This window comes from Lynx rufus, unplaced genomic scaffold (genome assembly GCF_022079265.1).
Source record: "Lynx rufus isolate CCGP_SWC_20201006 ecotype Redwood Valley unplaced genomic scaffold, mLynRuf1.p SCAF_4, whole genome shotgun sequence".
NCBI classification, from domain to species: domain Eukaryota; kingdom Metazoa; phylum Chordata; class Mammalia; order Carnivora; family Felidae; genus Lynx; species Lynx rufus.
The window spans coordinates 77597167-77613423 of record NW_025814856.1 but is presented as its reverse complement, the minus strand read 5'-3'; the positions used below and the strand labels follow the sequence as shown (position 1 = coordinate 77613423).

The window sequence follows — 16257 nt, the reverse complement described above, 5'->3', positions numbered from 1 at the left end:
CAGAGGAAGTTGCAGGATCAGAAGCAGACCCTGGGCTAGAGCCTGAAGCAGGGCTCGAACTCACAAACAGTGAGATCATGACCTGAGCTGAAGTCCGATGCTTACCTGACTGAACCACCCAGGTACCCCTCCCAGCACACCGTCCTAAAGGCCCCGGGGAGGAAGCTGGTTGTGATGGGGAGGGGGTACTTTGGAGAGCCTCCCCTGACCCTGCTCTACCCTCCGCAGTGACAATCTGCCTCCTGTACTGGGCTCCCTGACCTTCACTCTGTCTTCCTCACTCTTACTCGCAAGTGCATAGGAACACCTCAATTCCTTTTTGTCGAATGAATGAAAGAACTTGGGTTTTGAGGCTCTGTGGATTAAAACTACATGTTGTGTGTGTGTGCTCACCAGAAAGCCTGGGAAGAGTGAGGTTTATAGTTGAAAATATATTTTTCCCCCACAAGGAAAGTCTTAGAAGACCAGAGAGGAGGTAAGGCATTTTTTCCCTCAACCTTTCTCTCAGGGAGGTCGTGGAAGATTTGGCCCTAACTGGTCTTTAGAGGATTAATAAAGGGCAAAGATCCATATCACAGACTCGCATCAGGTACATTCCTTATGAAGCACAGGCTGAACCGGCCAAGAATGCGGTAAGCCCCACCCTGAACCAACACCACAGAGACTCTGAGACTGTAACAGACGTATGGAGAGGGAGTGTGTAATTTATCTCTAAAGCTATTATTCTTAAGTAATCTCTGCATCCAACTCGGGGCTCGAACCTACAACCCTGAGATCAAGAGCTGTATGCTCTGGGGGCACCCCGGTGGCTCAGTCGGTTAAGCGTCTGACTCTTGATTTTGGCTTAGGTCATGGTCTCAAGGTCATGATTTCAAGGTCATGAGATTGAGCCCCGTGTTGGGGGACCTCCCCCTCCCTGTGACGCACTGGGTGTGGAGCCTGCTTAAGATTCTCTCTCTCTCTCTCTCTCTCTCTCTCTGTCTCTCTCTCTCTGCCCCTCCCCCACCTCAGAAAAAAAAAAAAAAGGAGTCATTGCTCTACTGACTGAGCCAGCCGTGTCCCAGACAGCTCCCCTCCACCACCAGCACCAGCACTCCCCTTCCAGCATAAATCAACCACCAACCTAGACTCAAACTTAGGAGCAGGAGGAAAACACCCAGAAGGAAAGGGGAAGGTTCACATGACACAAAGGACAAGAATGTAGAAGCTGGTGACTAAATTTTAATCACCGTACCTTCTGATGTGCGAGGACAGTAGTGATAATGCCCAGGGTTGGAGACAGAACACCTATTATCTAGCGATGACACTCAGAGTTTATTGAGGGCAGGGGAGGCCTCCTCTTTCTAGATGTCCTGAGATCTGCTGCTTTGCAGCCGGAAAATACTGGATTGTAAACCCTAGGACATGACCCGTCACCACGCACGTATGTACCGCGAAGGCAAATACCTTATGTGGGTGAAGCCTCGCGTTGAGGGAGTACCAGGTACGTATGTTGCTCACGTGCTCAGGACATTTCACCAAATTGCAGACTCCAATAAATAATTCTCCCGAGCCTGCAGTTATTGCTTCCTGGGTCATTTTGAAGTCTGATTTAGGGCATGCCAAAGGGAACATTGGCCCTGAAACCATTAACCGCCACCCACAGACTCTAGCTGAAATGCTTCCCTTCTTGGCGTAATCTGAAATTGTTCTTCCTGATTAAAGCAAAGGGCTTTCTAAAGTCTCCATTAAAAAAAGTTTTATACCCATTAACACCCATTAGCTCTGGTTAGTTTATCAGATTTCTGCACCTGACTAGGACCCAGAGGGTAGGGTAAGCAGTGAGGCAAGAGGGAGTGGGGGCCGGGAGTGGGGGAGGGTACGGAGGACGGAGAGGGTTCTCACCGCACCCACACCACGGCTTGATGAGGGAGGCAGGGCAGTGCTGACTCCATTTTACAGTCGGGATCGTTGTGGTTCAGGGAGATAAGCCCCTCGCCTGACGCAGGGCAATGGTCCTTCCATCAGGTTGCCTCCACCTGGGACTTGCTGGGTTTGTGCTGAGAATTTCGGGGACACACCAGGTGGGTGCACATAGTTCAGGGAATGTTAGCTCCCCCTCACGCCACGCGGCTCCTGAGTTCTGACCTCTCCCGTGCCAGTGACACCAGCTGAGAAAACACGCACGTCCTGTCCGGAGGGGAAACAGGGAAGTGGCTGAAACTGTAAATGACATCAAACTATCGAGTATCCATGCAACACGTATTGATCGATCATCTATGATGTTCCAGGCACCGTTCTAGGCCCTGGGGATATAACCGTATGTAAAAGAGTTAAAAAAAAAAAACCCTCTCTTCCCCTTGTGCTTATATTCTAACGAAGAGAAGCCTGCCATGAACCACACAGATAAGGCACATACTCAGTAGGGCAGATGGAAATAAACACGACTGAGGGAAGGGAAAGGCAGAGTCCGGGGGGCGTGCTGATGGACAGATTGCTGCATCGGGTGGTCGGGGATGAACTTCTCGATATGATGAACTTTGAGCAGGTGTCCCGGGCGTTACAGGAGTGAGCCATGAGGCTGTGGGCGAGGACTGTCCCAGGCAGAGAGAATATCGGGTGCGAAGGGTCCAGTGCATGCACCGAATCACGTGTGTGAAGAAAACCCCGAGGGAGAAATGTTATTTGGTGGCTCCTGCAGACACGGTTTTTGATTAATGGAGATAAATACTTAATTAATTAATATATAAACCTACCATTTAAACATTTGGCCTATAATTACCCAAGAAGAAATCAATATTTGAATCTTGGACTATGGTTTAAGTAGGAAATTACCTTTTTAAATCACCTCTTCATTAGGAAAAGCTTTAACTGATTAATTAATAATTCACTGACTGGGAGAAGGTCTTGCATAACGTATTGATCAAACCTGATTCATATTTGAGAAGTGTTTGAGTTCGCGCTTTGGGGTAGCACAGGGCAAAGGTATTGGGGCACACCCCGATGTTCTGGTCACAGTGGACACAACCTGGTTCCACAAACCCCATGGAATCACCCCAGAAGCGTCTCGACACAGAGAAGAAACGTACTTGCAAATACTCTTCACACAACCTGGGTTTCAGTGCAGTTCAACATACGTCCTTGCGTGGCCGAGGGGTGGGGGAGCTTTCTGAGGTCTCTTTTATAAAAGACTGTCCACTCTCATGACCTAATTACCTCCCCGAGGCTCCACGTCTAATTACCATCCCATGGGGATTAGAATTCGACCCATGAACTTTAGGGGACATAAACATGTGGTCTATAGCACCCACTTTGTGCTAGGAACCGAATGAGGTGTTGGGGATACAACGGTGAACAAAGCAACGACAGAACCTGCTTTCGCGGGGCTTCCACCCCCAGGGAAATACAGGTGATAAACAAGTCAATACGCAGAGAGTAAAAAGGGAAAGGTCAGTGAAGCAAACCAGTGGGGGCACGGTGACAGCCTAACAGCAGGCATTCGATGTGGTTCCAGAAAATCAAGGAGAGCTTCTCAGAGGAGGTGACATTTAAGCAGAGATCCGCAGCATCCGAAGGAGGCACTCAGGGAAGCAGCCGCTGAGGGAAGAGCGGGCACAGAGGGGCGGCAGTGGGAAGGCAGCCACGTCCAAGGTTGTGGGAGGCCAGCGTGCTCAGTGTGGCGAGTCTGTGAGGAACAACATGATTGGCCACCAATCAACTGTTTCGTACAGGACACCCAAGTCAGCAGTGTTCCTTTGCTGTATGGACCACATGGATGCAAATTATGTTGCAGGAGCCAAGAATGGGGTTTGCCTCAGGGCGCCCGGGTGGGACAGTTGGTTAAGTGTCCAACTTTGGTTCAGGTCATGATCTCGTGGTTTGTGGGTCTGAGCCCCGCATCAGGCTCCGTGCTGTCAGCATACATTCCCTCTCTCTCTCTGCCCTTCCCCTGCTTGCTCTCTCTCTCTCTGTCTGTCTCTCAAAAAGTAAATAACCATTAAAAAAAAAGAATGGGGTTTGCCTTTACCTTATGAAGAAGGCGTATCACTTATGTAAAACATCTATTTAATGTTTATTTATTTTTGAGAGAGAGACAGAATGTGAGGCGGGGAGGGGCAGAGAGAGAGGGAGACACAGAATCTGAAACGGGCCCCAGGCTCGGAGCTGTCAGCACAGAGCCCGACCCGGGGCTCGAACTCACAAACCATGAGATCATGACCTGAGCCAAAGTCAGACACTTAACCGACTGAGCCACCCAGGCAGCCCAGGTTATTGCTTATTTTTAAAGTCAGCTTAATTGGGATGTAATTTACATACCTTCCCTAGGTCCTAAATTGTGTCTCTGGAGTTGCCATCCAGTATGAGGTGCCCTAAATATCAAATGACTACGATTATGGTCCCCCTCACCTTTCACTTAGTGCTGCACTAAGCTCATTTGGGCAGGGTGGAATTTAATGAATACAGTAGATATCAAACCACCGTAACCCATCTAAGGGACTAAGTGACGCAGCAGTATCTGGGCCATATTTTCTGAATAACGAATAAGGAAATACGATTTGATAAATGGTTTGGTGGGGGGATTCTGTGTATTTTATTATAACATTTACTTACTATTTGAAGAGCAATTAGAATTTCTGGGACATTTTGGTGACTTTTGAGGACAACGAGACAGGATATTTAAAATCAGCAGGATGGTCCTGGAAAATCCATGATGCAAGCTTGCCCAGCGGATCAGTGTTAGAGCCACTCGTCTTGCCACCGTCATAACAAAGGTGGGGCTAGAGGCAGTGGACCTAACTTCAGAGTTACGGTCATGTACTTACAGGCTCTGGAGTCAAAGGAACTTGGGTCCCAACCTTGTTCTGCCTCCTCTAACGGTGTGATATTGAGAACCTTTCTTCACCTTTTGGAGCCTCCGTTTCTTCACCGAGGTTAACGTGGTCATGAAGTGAGGTAGTATTTGTAATGCTTAGTGCAGTATATGATACAAGCAAGACCTCAGTTGATGATAGTGATTATCATTATTGTTTTCTTCTTTTTGTAAATATATAGGGAGAAGGGAAGGTGAAATTTAAGACTGGCTGATTTTTTTTTTTTAACGTTTATTTACTTTTGAGACAGAGAGAGGCAGAGCATGAACAGGGGAGGGGCAGAGAGAGAGGGAGACACAGAATCTGAAACAGGCTCCAGGCTCTGAGCTGTCAGCACAGAGCCCAACGCGGGGCTTGAACTCACGGACCGCGAGATCATGACCTGAGCCGAAGTCAGACGCTTAACCAACCGAGCTATCCAGGCGCCCCAAGACTGGCTGATTTTTGTACCAAAGGTACAGAAGAATTTGGGGCACCTAGGTGGTTCATTCAGTTGACCATCTGACTTCTGCTCAGGTCATGATCTCGCGGTTGGTGAGTTCGAGCCCCGCATCGGGCTCTGTGCTGACAGCTCAGAGCCTGGAGCCTCCTTCGGATTCTGTGTCTCCCTGTCTCTCTGCCCCTCCCCTGCTCATGCTTTGTCTTTCTCTGTCTCTCAAAAAATAAATAAATGTTAAAAAAAAATTACGCACACACACACCAAACAGTTGCAGAGAAATTCTTTTGTACAATGAGAGCTTCCAAATTTTCAACTTTTTTCCCTAACTTGACAGCTAAAGATGTCTGGAAATTGCCCACTATATTGCTTTTCTGTTTTTGCTGTGCAAATTGCCACAAACTTAGTAGCTTAAAACAACATAAATTTATTATCGTACAGTTTCGTAAGTCAAAAGTCCTGGGCAAAAATCAAGATGTTGACAAGGCTCCGTTTGTTTGTTGTTGTTTTCCTGGAGGTTCTAGGGAAGCAACTCCTTTCTTGGCTTTTCCAGCTTCTTAAGCCTGCCCGCTTTCCTTGACTCATGGTTCCCTTCTCCATCTTCAAAGCCAGAAGAGTCCTCTCATATCACGTGTCTCTGACCCACTTTTCTGCCTTCTTCATCCACTTTTAAGGACTCATGCAATTAAACTGGGCCCCTCTGGGGAATCCAGGATCATCGCCTTTCAAGCTCCTTGACCTTAATCACGTCAGTAAAATCCCTCTGCCACGTAAGGTCACATATTCACAGGTTCATTGGATTAAGATGTAAATACAAGGGGCATTATTCTGCCTACCATAGTAGTAAATTCAAAATACAATCCGACAGAGAACTAAATAAGAGAAGAGAGGATATAGAGAGAGAATGTATCTATAGCCTATATATTAACTCCCAAATCAGCAGAATACCCAAGTATCCCTAATTAACTATTTTTAACTCCATTAGTCTTATTACAGAATTTTTCCAACATGAGTAATTTTCTTATATTTACTATCCAAATAACCCAATCATTGAAATACTTAAAAACGTAACCACTTGAAATAATGCTTCAAAGACAAACACATTGGCCACTCAAACTATACCAAATTCAACGATGTGGTTTTTTTTTTTTTTTAATTCCTTGTAATGGCATTACACTCGAGGAGTCTCGGTGGACTGCAGCTAGAGAATGGAATCCCCCAGCTGACAGACGTGGAGAAGGCTCAGTTGGAGTAGTTGATGAGGAATGAGCTGCGCTTGCTTTTATTCCCGGCATATTAGATTGTTTTTCTTTTTTCAATGGCTTTAGCAGAGCTCGGGAGAAGTTCCTAGTTCCTGTGACTGATTCATGGGAAAAACAAAGAGGCAGGGAGGTGGGGGGGGGGCAGTTGTAGAAAGAGGCATATGTGCATAAACTCATGATTAGTTCCGTGCTTTTGGGCAAAATCATCCAGAAACACATACTATTTTTCTCACGTACCATTCTTTACTACTGTAATAAACACATATGGATGTCATTGTCCATTCCTCCTGCCAGTCTGTGCCTCGAATCATCTTTCCCAGAGTGACGCGTTCGAATTCATATTTTTCCCAATATTCCCCATGACAGGAACCTATATTTGCAGCATGACCGGCTGGAGGGGGCGTGCAGTCTGTGGTTAGAGAAGGGAGGAAAGATCACAGGTACCTTAAATGAGGGTAGGTAAAGCCTCTATGGTAGAAAAAGGTTTACTATAAGAAACAAATGTTCTCTTCCACTTACTTCGCCTACTGTTTACCACCAATGGCAGATCAGATCTCTGTCTTTGACCTTGCCCAGGGTCCCTGGGGATTGTGATCGCTTGGATTAATAGCTGGTGGAGATAAACGCAACTGTCTGCCAGTGAAACTTGAAGGCTTAAACATGAGCTCACCGGATAAAAATATTTCCCAATAACACGGGGCTCTTCGAAGCAGTAGCCAGCCCCTAGCTCTCAGGCCATGCTTGGTAAGGCGCTGTTCCAGAGACCCAAGAATGGTAGTGCCGAAGGCACCATTGTGTGAGAACGGAAGCTCAAATGGAGACCAGTTCTGGTGGCTTCTGGTTTTTCTCACCTAATGGCTTCCTTGGCCTATCACAGCTGGCAGTGAGCCTTGCACAAGTGGATGACAGTAATAAAATGAGAACATGGGAGCGAGACTAGCTGCTCTTCATTTCACTCCAGAATCACGCCACAAGGCCCCAGGCACTGGGCTGCTTGATTTTGCCAACTTTCAAATCACTTCCCCAATCCAGAGCTCCAGCCTCTCCAGCGTGGGCAGGGCGGCATGGCGGGTGTGGACCAAATGGACTTTAACATGGGTGGGGTCCATGTCCAGAGGTTTGATATTACTCACTTAAATGATATTAAACTGGAAGTAGGGTTTGGAAAATTGGGAGGGGAGGCTGGGAAGGGAGAGAGAGCATAAGAATGCAGACTCCAGAAAATAGAGGCACAGCCCTGAATCCGTGCACTTGACTTCAAATAGGTTCTGTTTATAAAGAACATGCACTGATGCTTTATGTGCCCGAGTCACAGGCTCAGTCACTCAACAAATATTTACTGAGCACCAATTTAGGGTCGGGCTCTGTTCCAAAGACTAGAGAACAAGACAGATGGAATCTGGGGGGAAGCTTACATTCTAGTAAAGGGAGACAGATCACAAAAAAGTAAAGAAATAACGGGATCAAGTGATAGACTGGAGAAGGAGAAACTTGAGCTGACATCCGAGTGTCAGGAAGGAACCAATTGTGGGAAATGCTGGTAAAGACACCGCAGGAAGGGAGAAGGGTGAGTACAAAGAAAAAGCCAGGTGTAGGGTGCCTGGGTGGCTGTTTAAGCTGTTTAAGCTTGTTAGCGTCTGACTTCAGCTCAGGTCACCATCTCACAGCTTGTGGGTTTGAGCCCCGGGTCGGGCTCTGTGCCGACAGCTCGGAGCCTGGAGCCTGCTTCAGTTTCTGTGTCTCCATTTCTCTCTGTTCCTCCCCCACTCATGTTCTCTCTCTCTCTCTCTCTCTCTCTCTCTCTCTCTCTTTCTCTCTCTCAAAAATAAACATTAAAAAAATTAAAGGAGTGCCTGGGTGACTCAGTCGGTTAAGCGTCCGACTTCGGCTCAGGTATGGTCTCACAGTCCGTGAGTTCAAGCCCTGCATCCGGCCCTGTGCTGACAACTCAGTCTGGAGCCTGCTTCGGATTCTGTGTCTCCCTCTCTCTGCCACTCCCTCGCTTGCACTCTGTCTCTCTCTGTCTCTCAAAAATAAATAAATGTTAAAAAATTGTTTTTTTTTTTTTAAGAAAAAGCCAGGTGGTCTTGAGCAACAACAAAAAAAGGGCCAGTGGGCTGGGAATCTTTTCTCCTGAGACTTGGATTTGTTTAATTTTTTTTTTAATTGTGGTAAAGTATATATAAAAAGATTTAGCACTAACCTTTTTTTTTTAAGTTTATTGATTTATTTTGAGAGAGAGAGAGAATGAGAGCAAGCGGGGGAGGGGCAGAGAGAGAGGGTGAGAGACAGAGAATCCCAAGCAGTCTCCGCGAGTGAGCACAGAGATCATGAACCACAAGATCATGACCTAAACCAAAATCAAGAGTCTGAAACTCAGACTGAGCGACCCAGGCGCCTCTAACCATTTTTACGTATACAATTCAGTGGCATTAAATACATTCCGTCATTGTGTGGCCATTGTCATCATCCAGCTCCAGCATCCTCTCTCTCATCATTTCGAATGGAAACTGCCCATCGAACACTAACTCCCATCCCCTGGTCCCCCAGCCCCTGGCAACCAATGTTCTAGTTTCTGTCTCTATGGATTTGACTTCTCTAGGTACCTCACGTATGTGGAATTATATACATTTGCCTTTTGTGTCTGGCCTGTTTCACTTGGCATCACGTTCTCAGGGTTCATCTATGTTGTAGCACGTGTCAGAACTTGCTTTTTAAGGCTGCATAATATTCCATTGTGTAGTTATACCACATTTTGTCTGTCCACTCATGTGTTGATGGACACTTGGGCCGTTTCCACCTTTTGGCTATTGTGAATTACGCTGTGAACACTGGTATTGAGACTCATTTCTTTGTGGAGCTTTTCCTTTTTATTTTTTAATTTTTGTTACATTATTTATGGTAAGTTTTTTTTTTTTTTTAATTTACATCCAAATTAGTTAGCATATAGTGAAGCAATGATTTCAGGAGTAGATTCCTTAATGCCCCCTACCCATTTAGCCCATCCCGCCTCCCACAACCCCTCCCATAACCCTCAGTTTGTTCTCCATATTTATGAGTCTCTAATGTTTTGTCCCCCTCCCTATTTTTATATTATTTTTGTTTCCCTTCCCTTATGTTCATCTGTTTTGTCTCTTAGAGTCCTCATATGAGTAAAGTCATATGATATTTGTCTTTCTCTGACTGACTCATTTCACTTAGCATAATACCCTCCAGTTCCATCCATGTAGTTGCAAATGGCAGGATTTCATTCTTTTGGATTGGCGAGTAATACTCCATTGTATATATATACCACATCTTCTTTATCCATTCATCCCTCGATGGACATTTGGGCTCTTTCCATACTTTGGCTCTTGTTGATAGTGCTGCTATAAACATGGGGGTGCCTGTGTCCCTTCGAAACAGCACACCTGTATCCCTTGGATAAATGCCTAGTAGTGAGTTGCTGGGTCGTAGGGTAGTTCTATTTTTAATTTTTTGAGGAACCTCCATACTGTTTTCCAGAGTGGCTGCACCAGCTTTCATTCCCATATTTTTAAATTTTAATTGTAATTTTTTTATTTATTATAGACAGGGTGTATAGAGGAGAATCTTAAGCAGACTCCATGCTCAGTGCAGAGGCCAAAATGAGGCACATTCTCACAAGTATGAGCTCATGACCTGAGCAGGAATCAAGGTTCGGATGTTTAACTGCTTAACCAACTGAGCCACCCAGGTGCCCCAAGACTCAGTTTTAAATGAGGGCACCCACAGTCTAATTTAACTCTTGAGATGGATCGATATGTGATTAAAACACATGCAGACAGTGTTGAAAAAAAAACAAAACAAAAACAAAGTGGCAAAATGACTTCACTGATAGTGTATGTTCCCCACCTCTGAGATTTTTATTTACATGGTTATTTTACTTATTTTTATTTATTAATTGACTTCGTGTTATGCGTTTCTAAATATTGATTGGGAGTAATTATGAAGAATATCTATTGAGTCTGGGGACTGCCTTTTAAAATCACTGTATTTATTTTCTTTCCTGAAGTATTCAATGTAAAGTATACAGAAAAAATAATTTTTTTAACTGCATAATGTGAAAAAGAATGCATATATGACGTGGTCTCTGAATTGCCCCGAAATGCCGCCAGAATATTCCAGAGGAGGGGATGCCTTTTACTCTAATAGAACAACAACAAAAACCCAGCTTTCATGTGGCTGTGCCTGTATCCACAATACTGAATGCAAGCTGATTCAATATGCCATCAGACATGTTTCTCTCAAGGTCGTTGCAACTTTTTTCAGATAGTGGGACTGAAATTCCCTTAAATCCCATTTTACCCACAATGATGGGAGCAGTGATTTTGACATTTTGAAATCTTAGCTAGTTTCCTTAGTTAGCCAGATAATTCAATTAGAGCTGAAGACATTCATCCAAGGAAAAGTCTCCCCACTCTTACATAACCCTGGTTTAATTTTTAAAAATTTTTTAAAATTCACAAACCCTCCATCATACAGAAAGATTGAGCCATGTTACTCAAAGCATGTGTGCACTGTAAGCTTTTAGGAGACCACACTAATGAATCACTGAGTTTTCTAGACCCAAAAATCACTTGTATCCCTGGCATCCTTTGCTGTGAAGGACTATGTAAGAATCACCCTCAGGGAGCCTGGGTGGCTCAGTCGGTTGAGTGTCCGACTTCGGCTCAGGTCATGATCTCACTGTTCGTGGGTTCGAGCCCTGTGTCGGGCTCTGTGCTGACAGCTCAGAGCCTGGATCCTACTTCAGATTCTGTGTCTCCCTCTCTCTGCCCCTCCTCCATTCATGCTCCGTCTCTCTCTCAAAAATAAATAAACATTAAAAAAATTAAAAAAAAGAAAGAATCACCCTCAGCTACTGTGATCCTATCACATCTACTCTACCAAGGATTTCCAGACATCAATGAATAGGACTGTCCTCAGTGGTAAAGGACCTGCTGTGTGGGGGGGGGGCGGCGAGGAGGGGAGTGGGGGAGTGGGGAGGAGGGCTTATTGAAAAGGTATCATTTTGCAAAGATTGCTGCCATTGGTTCTGTGGGCAGGCATGATGGGGAATGCAGGGAACAGGTGGTGAACTGGAAAGCATGTTGCACTAATTTTGAATTACTGTTTATTTTTTTAATGTTTATTTATTTTTGAGAGAGAGAGAGAGAGAGAGAGAGAGAGAGAACACCTGCAAGGCAGGGAGGGGCAGAGAGAGGAGGTTAGAGACTCTGAAGCTGACAGCATAGAGCCTGACATGGGGCTCGAGCTCACAAACCATGAGCTCATGACCTGAGCCGAAGCTGGACGCTCACCTGACTGAGCCACCTTGAATTACTGTTTCTTTCTTTCTTTTTTCCATAAGGACAGAAGCAGGTTTTTCCCTTTGCCTTTTCCCACCAGTGCCGCAGACACCAATATCTGTAACAAGAGCAACTCCTGGCACCTCACCAGAGCTTTCCCAACCCTGGACGTCATTCCTTCTCAGGGTTTCTTCCAATTGGAGAGTCAGAGAGCCAAGTTGGTCCAGGTGCCTGGCATTCCTCTCCTGCTCCGAAATTCCCATACCAACCTAAAATGCCATCAGAACACCAGCCTCGAATTAACCAGAATGTCAACACACTTCCAATCAATGCTGTGAAATCTGCAGACATCTTTGTGCCAGGAGACCTGAAGGATGTCTGTTTCTCGTGATTCGCCTCCGTGGTGTTTATACCATTGAGAAGATTAGCTGTAGCCACGTTTAACTGGGCAGGATCTAAACAAATTAATTCCTTGCAACCCTGGTCAGTTTCTTCCTGCCTGTATCTATGTTTCCCTCAAATGTAAAAGGGATTTACAGCCCAGGAAAAATCTCTGTGATAGATGCAATCTGGGAAAGGTGGATATACCCTATGACATAGAAAGACAGAATGGAAGACTGTGGTTCGCAAAATGACCGTAAAAGCTAAATAAATATCCCCGGTCTAACACTATAAAGAAGAGACTCTCTGGCAAGACCCTCAAGTACATAGCTCAGACTTCAGTTTTTTTTTAATGTTTATTTATTTTTGAGAGACAGAGAGAGAGGGAGGCACAGAATTGGAAGCCATCTCCACGCTCCGAGCTGTCAGCACAGAGCCCAATGAGGGGCTCAAACTCACGAACCGGGAGATCACGACCCGAGCTGAAGATGGATGCTTAACTGACTGAGCCACCCAGGCATCCCAACATAGCTCAGACTTCAAAAATCTGATCTTCCCTGCCGGTCCCTTTCCCACCTCTATTACCCTGGCCTCTACCCCCAAACTTAGAACCTTATCATACCCTCATTCCCAGAGTAAAGATCAAACTCCTTAGCAGGCATAAAACATAACAGGCTTTCCCTTGATCTAGATTCTGTGTGCCTTTCCAGCTCTGGCATCGGACATCTCCCTCTCCCACCCCAAGCTCCAGGCACACTGAAGTTCCCAGTCCTTCGAAAGCGCCATGCTGTCCCTCAGCCCAGATCAGGCTTCTGCATATATTGGCTTCTCTGCCTCAGTGCCCTTTCCTGCCTGCTTTTCACCCAGTTGTAGAAAACATTCAGCGCGTTTTGACCCCCAGCCTCTGAACCTTCTTCCCATGTGTGAGGACGTTCCTCATCTTATAAACCCTATTGGGAAATAGCACCTTTAACACCTGTCTTCTTTTACAGAAGTCAGAAAGACTTCTCTGGCACATAAGATGTGGGCGGGGAGCCCAATCTTGGCGCATCAGCTTGCACCTACCTGGGATGTGGATTCTGGAAGCAATGCCACCCAGAGGCGGGGCAGGGAAGACTCCCTCCTGGCCGTGGTGGGGGCGATGGCAGCAGCGTGCAGTTTCCCGGGGCCGTCTCCAATGCCACAGCACCAACAGCCTCATATCACCTCGGCACTGTTTTTCCCAATGGTTCTGTGGCCTTCCTAGAGACTGTGTGGCCAGCTGATGGCTCTGCGGTTTCCGGCTCCGGTCTATTTCTGTTGCTCGCAGTTAAAACTGACAGTTCCCCCGACCAGCGTCAATTTGTTCCTCAAGACCGCGCTTAGTTATGACTCTGTCTAGAAGCAGCACCCATCCCTGGCCACCAGTCTTCTCTGGACTCCCATGGAAGTCTGGTCTACCGTGGCTCAGCACTGGTGAGGCTGTGTCCTGACCTGCCGCTCGACTCCCTGCCCCCTCTTCTAGACTATAATTCCCTGAGGCCAGAGGACAGGTTTTGCCCCTCTCTGTCCCCAGAATGCAGCACAGTGTCTAACATGATATGCGGTAGTAGCAGCAGCTGCACTTCTGGAAGCAATAGCGATAATAACATAACTAACATTCATGGAACATCTGCTCTGTGCCAAGAGATAGGCTATCTTGTCAGGCACAAGACAAAAGATTTTTATTTAATGAATAAATGAATGGATACCAAGCGATGCTCCCGAGATGTTTTTGAAGAGTGTGGCTCAGGCAACCCCAAGGAAACACTGGGACGATGCCTTCCCATCAGTGAATACACCTTCTTGGCCCTCTTCTCTCTTTCTCTGGGTACGTCTCTGGTGTTCCACGTCTCTGGTGTTCCACGCTTGTCCTCAGCTAGAAGCTATTTAACATCTAGAAAGTTGATTAGCCATGGTTACGCTGTTAGTCGCAAGTGCCTTTGTCTTTCAGAGGCTTCTCATATCATGAAAAGGTTTCAGAAGAAAGAGTCTTTATTGTGCAATGCCTCATAGTAGACCACACTTTTTTTTTTAAACTACATATTTGGGGAGAACGCAACTGGGGGAGGGGCAGAGAGAGGGGGACAGAGGATCCAAATCGAGCTCTGTGTTGACAGGCGGACAGCAGAGAGCCCGATGCAGGGCTCCAGCTCATGAGCTGTGAGATCACGACCTGAGCCGAAGTCAGACGCTCCACTGACTGAGCCACCCAGGCGTCCCTGACCACACTTGTTTTTATGGTGTGGGCACAGGAGCTGGGGCTGGAGAGAGAGAATGGCTATGTACCTGTGTGAAGGATCGGGGAAGCCGCTCCCACCCTGGCGAAGAATTTCAATCTGAGATTGAATCAGAGGATATCAAATGGGAAGTCTCATGCATGTGCCCTCAGAAAAACATAACTTAAGGGGCGCTCAGATTGGTCAGCTGGTTAAGCATCTGACTTTGGCTCAGGTCATGATCTCACGGCTCTTGAGTTCAAGCCCCATGTCGGGCTCTGTGCTGACAGCTCAGAGCCTGGAGCCTGCTTTGGATTCTGTGTCTCCCTCTCTCTCTGCTCCAACCTTGCTCATGCCCTCTCTCTCTCTCTCTCTCTCTCTCAAAAAAATAAACATTAAAATTTTTTTAAATAAATAAAAAAAAGAAAAACGTAACTTGACTGAGAGACTGATTTCCTGTAAATGCTTGATTTATACAAAATTGAAAATATTGGAATTTTCTTAAATGATAGGGAGTTAATCAGAGATTGCCTCTTACTGACCTTGGAAAGATTTTGCTTATGGTTTCCAGGACCTGAACAAGAAATGACCCAGCTCGGGCTGGCTTACAAAATGAGCTAAATTGAGTTTTGTTTGTATGACTGGACCGGTTCTACCTGCCTGGGGAATTTTCAAAGCTGGGTCCACTTGTTTTGACTTCAACAGACTCTAACTGAACTCCCTTGCGATTTCCGAGCGTAAATAGAGCCCGCCCCAAACACGCGGCTGACCTGTTTGTAGCTTGCTGCTGTTTGTGTGTCCTGAATGGCAATCCCCCTGCTATTTCTGATTAAACTCATCTCTTTGAACTTGCCTCAATTTACCTCTTTATTTAAGTGGACACACCCCCGTCCATTTTTTCTCAAAGGGTAATCCTCTTCTGGGGTCTTCCTAAGCCCCACAGAGATTTTTTCCAGTGCCTTGGCCATGTCATCTCCCTGGGGGCAGGCTCACGGTGAGAAGGAGGACAGGAACCTGTAGACAGTCCTGTTTATTCTTCTTTTTCCATCCCCCACTCCCCTGCCCCCTGGCTGAGCGAACATAGAAATGACTCGCCGTCTCTGAAAGGCTGCTGGCCGTGTTCTGGACCCCCTTGCTGTCCAGCACTGGAACCATATCTTACCTTAACAGAAAGTCAGGTGAGCAGAGGGCCCTAGGGTCAGATGTGAACCCACCCTAAAAACACAAGCGAACTGGCAACCAGAAAGCAGGACAAGGATGGGGCAGGGCTGTGACAGAGGGTGGCCCAGGTCCGACTGTTCCTCAGGTCCTCAGGTCGGACTTTCTGCCAGGCTGTCCTGTGAGGTCGGGAAGATGTGGTTGGAGGAGGCTGGTGACTTGTTTCAAAACAAACAAGGTCCTCGAAGCCTTCGAACAGCTAAAGGAACAGAATGCTGCATGAAGATGTACTCTTCTCTCTCCTCCGAACTGAGTTGATCACAAGGGAGGCTGGCCTTGGCCGGAAAAATGGTGGTCAGATATGGATCAGTGGCCCGAGTGTCTTCTGCATGGGCCTTCATGTCCCGAGGCCACAGGGAAATATGAATTTTTAAACTAGTTCACTGTGGTAAGTGGCTCACCATGTTTCTGACTCTATGTTTCCTGTCTCTGGGCCAAAAGCTTCACAAGTGTGGCTGTGGGGAGATTTGACCAGGTATTTGACCTCAGCAATGAGTCTCTTCCTAACTCTCTACTTTGGAATCCAATCCACATAGAGAGCCCTTTGAATGTGGGGTCATGTAC

The 16257-nt window shown here is 46.3% G+C and overlaps 2 long non-coding RNA genes across 4 annotated transcripts; both read right to left on the bottom strand.

The window, feature by feature from the left end:
* Window positions 1-1201: 1201 nt before the first annotated feature.
* LOC124524540 (uncharacterized) lies at window positions 1202-13848 on the bottom strand. Of its 3 annotated transcripts, none has more exons than XR_006965270.1 (5): window positions 13304-13848; window positions 6786-6957; window positions 2815-3664; window positions 2399-2674; window positions 1202-2169 (listed from the first exon to the last, which is right to left on the bottom strand). It is a non-coding gene; the product is annotated as an uncharacterized LOC124524540 (long non-coding RNA). The 3 variants fall into 3 exon arrangements; XR_006965271.1 differs by having other exon boundaries at window positions 3069-3664; window positions 13304-13846; XR_006965272.1 differs by lacking the exons at window positions 1202-2169; window positions 2399-2674; window positions 2815-3664 and adding an exon at window positions 5694-6646 and having other exon boundaries at window positions 13304-13828.
* Window positions 13849-13867: 19 nt separating this feature from the next.
* LOC124524542 (uncharacterized) lies at window positions 13868-15916 on the bottom strand. Its single transcript, XR_006965273.1, has 3 exons — window positions 15638-15916; window positions 15339-15489; window positions 13868-14153 (listed from the first exon to the last, which is right to left on the bottom strand). It is a non-coding gene; the product is annotated as an uncharacterized LOC124524542 (long non-coding RNA).
* Between the last annotated feature and the right edge of the window lie 341 nt (window positions 15917-16257).